Below are 9,584 nucleotides of genomic sequence, written 5' to 3' on the forward strand. Positions count from 1 at the left end.
ACACACACACACACACACAGTACCTGCTGTACCCCTGGGAGTGGAGGGGGCAGGATACAGAGGGGAGGGGACAGTGATAGTATCAGAGGGTTCTGCCCAGGCCCCCTTGGTGAGGTGTGTATCGGTTATGTTGTCATGGTAACGTTATATGACTCTAAAGAGTTAATAAGGGATTGTGTTGGACAGGTCACAGAGTCGGGGATAGCAGCTGATAATTGATAACAGTCTGTTCAGTTGATACTGTGAAGATCATGATAATCACCACTAGAGTCAGAGAGGGCGTGTTTCTTTATCATGATAATTGATATTTGTTTGGTAAAAGCAGCAGGATAAATACACACGTAGGTAGAGTCCAATCTGTGTTTGTGTTTTGCATTTGAATGTTTTATTATTTCTAAATGAAATATGTATAAAATATGAATAACAAAAATGATAATGCATTAAACCGATAATGCATCCACTTAAACTCTTAATGCATGTATCTTCATGTGTTTTAATGTTCCATCTCCTTGATCCTCATATAATCTGTTCATTATATTAACCATACATGAGTTCTGCTTATTTTCCATCCTTATTACAATAACAGTGGATGTATGGACTTCATCACTGTCACCATAATGTAAAAGATGGGAACATTGAAGAGGGGATTAAAAATCAAGTTTGAAGCTACAGTCTGCGATTGATACATACATTTTTGGACTTATAAGTGAATGACATATATATATTTTGAATCACAGACCCCACCGGCTGCCCTCATAAACTGGTTGATAACAGAATACAACCCTATTGTAATGAGAACCATGCTTTTATTAAATAACTATTATGTGATATAATCATACATGCCATTTAGCAGATGCTTTTATCCAAAGCAACTTATAGTCACGTGTGCAATCATTTCACATATGGGTCCCGGGAATCGAACCCACAGTCCTGGCGTTGCAAACACTATGCTCTACAAACCAAGCTACAGAGGACCACACTACACTATGTACAGGGCTGTATTCCGTCATCTGTCGTTTACTAGGGCCGACAGGCTAGGATAAGTGGTCAGGGTGATGATGTGATGCTGCAGAGTGGGTGGATTTACAGTAGTCAATCAGGAAGTAGAACATGTTTTATGAAGCTAGAATGCTACATTTAGTGAATGTCTATTGGTTAAAAACATTGGTAATTTGGACTCCATGACGTGGCCCTTATCAAGTAGTGGTGAACCTTCAGTGGAGCCAGGTGGGGAATTGGCCAGAGTGGTGATGTCATGTTTGTCCCAGAGTGGTGATGTCATGTTGTTCCAGAGTGGTGATGTGATGTCACAGATTTGGTACATCATTGCGCAAGTTAGGCTACACATCATGAAATATGAGACACGACAGACAGTAGCGTAGGCTACAAGTATCAAAATAGATTGAACGTGAATATATGATTGAAATAGGCCTATAACCTAATGTGTTTATATTTGAATGCAGTCATCTTTGTATTTGTAGTCAACTTTGTTCTGAAGTTATCGGCACTCACAGAGAAATTGATAAAACATGTGATTCTATGTTTTACAGACATCTTCGGTGTATAAAGTGACCCGGGAGAGCAACAAAACATTTAATGAAGCACTTAGCTGTTCTATGTGTGGTCCGAGGCAGGCCTTAGACTACGAGTGTTTTCAAGTGCAAGTTAATAACAACGGTTTTGGGAAACAGCTCGGTTTATCAATGTTCCTACAAAAGTTCTGAAGATGAACTAGTCTTAAGATTATTTTGGGAAACCGGGCCCAGGCGAGTTTCACAGGCTACTAAACTACCTCCGTATCATAACAAAACAAATATCACGAGTCACAAATGCAGCAGGAAAGCAGAGCTTTTTATTCATGCCAGAGAGGTAAACCGGACACAAAAATTAAAACATAATATTACAGTGCAAGTGACATGATGAGAAATTGCCCAGAGAGAAGCTGCTGGCACTTTTTTACACCAGAAACATTCATTTTCATGGTGGCATTGGGAACATTCCCAGATGAAAACTTTGCAGATGCCTGCCAGATCTAACAACACCTGGATAGGTGTTAATAAACATATTAGCTTTCTTTACATATCATACAGCAACCTGATGCCCAATTGCGCCATCCCTAGCTATGTTTCATGAACTTGTCCAGTGGTGTTTTTAGACATTTAGAAAGTTGCCTGCTACGACGCGTTTCCACTGAACGTGTCGATAAAAAACAGATGGACGTAATGACATCACACCTATAGGGTTGAATAAAAATGTTGTGGTTGAAGTGTTTCAATGACCCATTTAGGCAAATTGGCAATTAATACATTGGTGATAGCCTGTATGCCTCCAACCTATCTGTTTCATGTCTCAGGCAAAAGCCAGCATGAATAGAATGCAAGAATTGACTGATATTTGTCATATTCGAATAATTATCATCATGTGCCAACTTATCGCCACGGTGCCATAGTGAAACTTGCACTCTAGTAGATCTGAAATAATTGGATGTTGAAACTTGTATCTAGCCAATCAGAAAAGCAAGGCGAAGCATTTCAGGGATTCTGGAAAGTCAGGACAAGGATCCTGCAAAGAAACGTTGTGTTTAAAGTTAGAAATAGCTTTAGCAAGCAGTAGGCATTTAGAATGAAATGTAGAGGGGAGCTTTATAGTGTAAGTGATAACATCACGTGCCCCGCGTTCCTTCCACATTGTTCGGCAATCATCATTTATATTTAAAAATATATATTTTCATCATCGTTTGATGAAACAAAGAAAGTTTGAAAAAAGACAAAATCCACTCCTGTTGAATGGATAAAACGTTGTTGATCTTTAGAAAGCTAAAGCAAAGCACTCAATATAGGGTAGGGGAAACGTCTCGAGTGGCGCAAAAGGGAATATAATATTGCGGATAAAATTCTGAAAGGCACAATTTCATGTGTACAACATCTAAAGACCTGCATCACTATACTGAGAGCTTTGCCGTTTCTAAAAGGACGTATTTGGGTGTTTATGGAGCCTTTGTTCAGGTTTTTTCAGAGCCCCATACGACACAACGAGGATGAGGAAGTGGTTTTGGTTTATCTGTTTGGGATAAGTTCTCAAAAACATGTGAAATCACAGAACAGGTATTCTGAACCCTTCTATAACATCCCATTTACATCAAAAATAGAAATATGGTTGAGAAATGTATCTTCTCCTTTAACTTCTTGAGCCTATGGGGGGTGCTATTTCGATCTTGGAAATATTGGTCTCCAAATTAAACTGCCTAGTACTCAATTCTTGCTCGTACAATATGCATATTATTATTATTATTGGATAGAAAACACTCTCTAGTTTCTATAACCGTTGGAATTATGTCTCTGAGTGAAACAGAACTCATTCTACAGCACTTTTCCTGCCAGGGAGTGAGATTTCAGAAATCTTGGCCCCTGCTCCCAGGTCAGTTCATAAGTCCCTGTGAATGCTATGATGCTACAAACACTGCCTACGCCTTCCTCTAGATGTCAGTAAGCGGGGAGATTTTGAATGGAGTGGATTGCGCAATCTGGGCTCTATAAATAGACCCTGGAGCGGAAAGACCGTCCTTTTCAACAGTGCGCTCGACGCAGAGTGGTCGTCGGACTGGCCTCCTTCCAAGCTTTGGTTTAGCCACTTATATATCGCCGGTCATGTTTTTACTCGTTATAGGTCTTAAAAACATCATAAGGTAGTTAATTTAAACCGTTTTATAGCAATTTATATCCGTTTAGTGCGATTTTGAGGCATTTCTTTGTGACGCACTTTGAAGAGCTGGTCACGTTTCCAGTACATGCCGAACGTTAGTTGCCATTTCGACAGGACAAGAGGACATCTTTCGACCAAAAGACGATTAGACCGGAGAAAGGATACATTGCCCAAGATTCTGATGGAAGATCAGCTCATAGTAAGAACTATTTATGATGATAAATCGTTATTCTGTTGAAAAATGTCAAACGCATATATCGCCATTTTTTTTTGTGTAGCTTCGCTTGGCGAACCCTGTATTGCACAGTAAGGATAATTTTAGAAATGTAATTCAGCGATTGCATTAAGAACTAATTTGTCTTTCGATAACTGTTCACCCTGTATTTTTTAGTAAAGTTTATGATTAGTTATTCATTAGACTAGATCACTGTCAAAGATGGCGCCCGACATTTTCGGCCTAGTTTGGCTACTATTCTCATTGTATAACCACGTTTTTTTGTGGCTAAATATGCACATTTTCGAACAAACTCTATATGTATGTTGTAATATGAGGTTACAGGAGTGTCATCGGAAGAATTCTGAGAAGGTTAGTGAAAAAATTAATATATTTTGGCGATGATAACGTTATCGCTCTCTTTGGCTTGAATCAATGCTCGGGTAACGTTTGCACATGTGGTATGCTAATATAACGATTTATTGTGTTTTCGCTGTAAAACACTTAGAACATCTGAAATATTGTCTGAATTCACAAGATCTGTGTCTTTCCATTGCTATGCGCTGTGTATTTTTAAGAAATGTTTTATGATGAGTAAATTGGTAATACACGTTGCTCTCTGTAGTAATTCTAGTCGCTTTGGTGAGATTTGTGATGGTGGCTGCAATGGCAAACTATGATTTATACCTGAAATATGCACATTTTTCTAACAAAACCTATGCNACCCACAAAACCTAAATGGAAAATGGCAACCTAAATAGGATCCCCAATCAGAGAGAACGATAAACAGCTGCCTCTGATTGGGAACCAATTCAGGCCACCATAAACCTACATTACCCTATTTAGGTTGCCATTTTCCATTTAGGTTTTGTGGGTAGTTGTCTATGTGGAGTTGCATGTCAGCACTCGTTCTATTTAGCTTCACGTTCGTTTGTTAGTTAGTTAGTTAGTTAGTTATGCTGGTGGAGGCGGCTTTGGCACCGGTGCGGTGCCAGGGGATCAGAGTATTGGCCTATCTGGACGATTGGTTGGTCGTACTGGAGTCGAAGAACATGCCACACTGGTTTCCCATATTCAGTCTCTGGAGTTCATACTTAATCACAAGACAAATTGTTTGACTCAGCTCATTCAGTTTCTAGGTCTAGTTCTGGATTATGTTTTGAATCATGTGTTTTTGTCGCAACGGAGGAGGATCGCATTCCGTCTCTGTCTGGCACGGTATCAGCCGGGGCAGCCTGTGCCTTTTTGCTTGTGCCTACGGTTATTGGGTCTGATAGCCTCTATGATAGCTGTGGTGCCTCTGGGACTTCTGTTGATGCGTCTGTTTCAGCGCTGGGTGATTGCTACCTGTCTGGACACATCTCGCCACTGCCATCAGTTGCTCAAAGTATCCCCTTCATGCCTATGGGCGTTGACTTCTTGGAGGGACGAGTGACTGCTGTTACAGAGGGTTCTCATGGGCTGGGTAGTGTCCCACATGTCGATCACGACAGACACATCCTTACTGGGAGGCGGAGCGCTGTGTGTGGGCTTCTCAGAAAGAGGGATTTGGTCAACTGAGAAAAGGATGCTGTATATCAATTACCTAGAGCTACTGACTGTTTTCAAGCACTGAGGCATTTCCTTCCAACGTTTCGAGGCCTAGCATGTGTTGGTACGGTCCGGGACAGCGGTGGCATACATCAACAGGCAGGGGGGGGGGGGGTGATCTCTGTCTCTCCTAAACCTGGCCCATTATCTGCTCGTATGGAGCAGTGCACATTTCCTGTCACTCAGGGTGACGTATCTTTGTGGATCTCTCAATGTGGACACGGATTTACTTTCCGGGAGGGGGGGTCCTATCTCTACGGAGTGGAGACTGTACCCCTCAGTGGTTGCCCAGATATGGGTCCGGTTCGGCAGGGCCATCGAAGATCTTAAATGCATTGCGAGAAAATGAGCATTGACTGTTCTTCTCAATGAGGGATCTGGGCGCTCCGGTGGGAATGGATGCTTTGGCGTATCAGGGGCCTCGGACCCTGCTCTTTGCCTTTCCTCCGGTGGACCTGATTAAGGCCATCGTGGACAAGGTCCGTCAGGAGGGTCTGTTGTTGATTCTGGTGGCATCCCATTGGCCCAGACAACCATGGTTCCCGGAGATCATCCGCCTGTTGGCCGGGGACCCGTGGAGGGTTCTGTGTCATCAGGATCTATTGTCGCAGGCAATACATTTGGACTCCACGACCGCAGATATGGGATCTATGGGTTTGGCCCATAGATCCCATATCTGCGGTCGTGGAGTCCAAGCGCATTGAGGATCTTCACGTGCTATCAGTACACCCTTCCTGTTTGGAATTCCAAAGTGATGTTACATCCTTGGTGTGTGGCAGCGCGTAAAGTGCGCATTATCAGGGTTACCACAGTTTCCTGTCGGTATGAGCCTTGGGCTGCCGTGGCAGCATGCAAGTACACAGTTTCCAGGTTACTGCAAGTTTCTTGTGGGTTTGAGCCTGGGGCTGCCGTGGTTCATCAACTCTGGCCGATGCTATGCAGTGCACATGTACACTTTACCAAGTCACTACAGGTGTTCTGTTGTTTTGGACTTGGGGTTGCTTGTATGAGTTCTGACGTTTCAGGCTCGCAAGGTAAGTATTGTTCTTGGAATCGTGGGATCTATGGACTTGGGCTGCAGTGGCAGCGTGTCAGATCGCATAGCCAAGTTGCAGCATGTTCTGGTTCCCTATATGGGGCTCTGACAGTTCAGGCTTCTCGGGTATGTATTAGGGAAAATGTATCTTTTGTAACCCCTTTTTTTGGAGCCGATGAAACCTGTGTGTGCTTGGGCTGCCGTGGGTCTCCTAGTTTGGTACCCTCTGAGCCAGCTTGAGGCGTGATTGTATGTCCCCATAGTATGTTATACCGAGTGACCGACTGAAAGGGAATGTACAGTTATGAATATAACTACTGTTCCATGAAGGATGGAATGAGGAATAAGATATTTTGGCCCTCGCCGTCAGGGGGTTTGGGCTCGCTGAAGAGCGGTACTGAATTGAGGAAATGAATGTGAACCCCGGTATTATAGCCAGGAAGGTGGGCTTATGAGGGCGGCTTCGGCATCCAATGGCCCGTTGGATGTGATTTCAGTTTTCTTCAGATGAATATGATTGGTTGTTGACTCCCCATAGTATGTTATACCTCATTCCCTCCTTTAGGGAACAGTATTTATTTCCATAGCTGTACATTTTAAAGCAGGTTTGGGGTCAATTCCATTTTAATTTGGTCATCGAAATGGAATTGATCCAAACCTTGGTTCAAAGTAGATACTATGAATGAAATATGTGATATTGTGTATTATCACCAGGACTGTTTATTAAGGTTTTGATGCCAGTTATAAACATCACAGTAGACCCTATGCATTACTATATGGCCTATACCAGGGGTATTCAACTCTTACCCTACGAGGTCTGGAACCTTCTAGTTTTCTGTTCTACCTGATAATTAATTGCTCACACCTGGTGTCCCAGGTCTAAATCAGTCCCTGATTGGAGGGGAACAATGAAAAAATGGTGTGGAACTGGCTTCGAAGTCCAGAGTTGAGTTTGAAGAGCCTATACTATATGACCTATATTAGTTTGTTTTGGTGTATTTGTAAAAAAAAATATTGACAACCCAATAAATAAAATGTTCCAGAAAATACAGTGTACAGTATATGGCCTATATGCTGTGTTCGCATGTGTTTCGGGAGCATACGTTTGCCTGTAAGGTGTTTAAAAGTGTTCAAGCGCTACTCTACCCTGTCCACTCACCTGCTAATCCACTCTGACACACATTTCTACCCGTCAATGCAGATAAAGTGATTTCACCAGAAATCTGATATGATAAAAACACATTCACACAGGTGAGTCAATATGTATTCAATGGATATAGAGATATTGACTTTATCACGATCATGTTAGCAACGTACTAACTTAANCAATAAATATGTTATCAGACTGTCATCTGATGAGGTTTTTTCTTGGTTAGTGGCTATCAATATCTTTATTTGGTCGAATTTGTGATAGCACCTGATGGAGTAAGAAACTGATGGAGTTAGAAAAGTGGTGTCTTTTGCTAACGTGGTTAGCTAATAGATTTACATATTTTGTCTTCCCTGTAAAACATTTAAAAAATCAGAAATGATGGCTTTATTCACAAGATCTGTATCTTTCATTTGGTGTCTTGGACTTGTGATTTAATGATATTTAGATGCTACTATTTAATTGTGACGCTATGCTAGCGATGATAATCAGTGGGGGGGGGGTTGGGGGTGCTTGTCAAGTGGGACGCTAGCGTCCCAACTATCCCAGAGAAGTTAAGTTTAAGAAGTAGTATCAGGTTGGCAGTCAGTCAGTCCATGAGGTTAAGATCAGATAAGTAAGTCTCTGAGGGACGTAGTGAAGAAGGCAGAGACCAGCAGACACACCAACAGTGGGAGGGACAGAGCGAGGGAGGGCGGTCCCGCACTGCGGACGATGGAAAACCGACAGGTGCCGACATTCATGGCYTTGTCCACCGCCACCAGCTCCACTGTCAGAGAGCAGCATGAAGCGTTGAACGCTGCTGTAACAACCGTCTGCTTTAGGTCCGTGTGGGTGAGGTTACCCGCGCCCTGGCGGTGTTTGAGGCTGGTGATGCCCGTGCCATTGACACCGTCGGTCATGTTGGCAGAGAGCTGCCAGAAGGCAGAGCTGCAGGCTGCTGGGTCAGCTGGGCAGTCGACCGATGAAACGATGACCATCTCACACTGGGGAGGGGTGAAATCGGTCACCTGCAGAGAGAGAGAGAGAGAGAGACAGACACCGTGATTATCATGATGAGGGAGAAGTGGAGACAGCCCATAGAGTGGAGACGGCCCATATAGGTTAGACGGCTCATATAGTGGAGACAGCCCACATAGTGGAGACAGCCCACATAGTGGAGACAGCCCACATAGTGGAGACAGCCCATTTAGTGGAGACAGCCCATATAGTGGAGACAGCTCATATAGTGGAGACAGCCCATATAGTGGAGACAGCGCATATAGTGGAGACAGCCCATATAGTGGAGACAGCCCATATAGTGGAGACAGCCCATATAGTGGAGACAGCCGTCAAAAATGTAATATCTTTGCTGGTTTTATTCGCTATCGCTAACGTGCATGAATCAATGCTGTGTGTGTTTTGGCTATTGTAGTAGCTAATATAATGCTATATTGTGTTTTCGCTGTAAAACACTTAAAAAATCTGAAATATTGGCTGGATTCACAAGATCTTTGTCTTTCATTTGCTGTACGCTGTGTTATTTTTCAGAAATGTTTTATGATGAGTATTTTAGGTAATACACGATGGTCTCTGTAGTTATTCTAGTTGCTTTGGTGAGAGTTGTGTATGGTGGCTGCAATGGTAAACTATGATTTATACCTGAAAATATGCACATTTTTCTAAACAAAACATATGCTATAACAATAAATATGTTATCAGACTGTCATCTTGATTAAGTTGTTTCTTGGTTAGTGGCTATTTATATCTTTATTTGGTCGAAATTGTGATAGCTACCTATGCAGGAAAAAAATGTGTGGGAAAAAAAAGTTGTGTCTTTTGCTATCGTGGTTAGCTAATAGATTTACATATTGTGTCTTTCCCTGTAAAACATTTAAAAATAGAAATGAGGC

At 42.4% G+C, this 9,584-nt stretch overlaps 1 long non-coding RNA gene across 1 annotated transcript in view; it reads right to left on the reverse strand.

Moving 5' to 3' along the window:
- Positions 1–1,830: 1,830 nt before the first annotated feature.
- The window catches only part of LOC139025818 (uncharacterized), a 15,084-nt gene continuing 7,330 nt past the window's right edge, over positions 1,831–9,584 (reverse strand). Inside the window, exon 2 of the long non-coding RNA XR_011477456.1 lies at positions 1,831–4,632. This is a non-coding gene — a long non-coding RNA (uncharacterized lncRNA). The remainder of the gene's footprint in view (positions 4,633–9,584) is intronic.

Source organism: Salvelinus sp. IW2-2015, unplaced genomic scaffold (assembly GCF_002910315.2).
Source record: "Salvelinus sp. IW2-2015 unplaced genomic scaffold, ASM291031v2 Un_scaffold3334, whole genome shotgun sequence".
Taxonomy (NCBI): Eukaryota; Metazoa; Chordata; class Actinopteri; order Salmoniformes; family Salmonidae; genus Salvelinus; species Salvelinus sp. IW2-2015.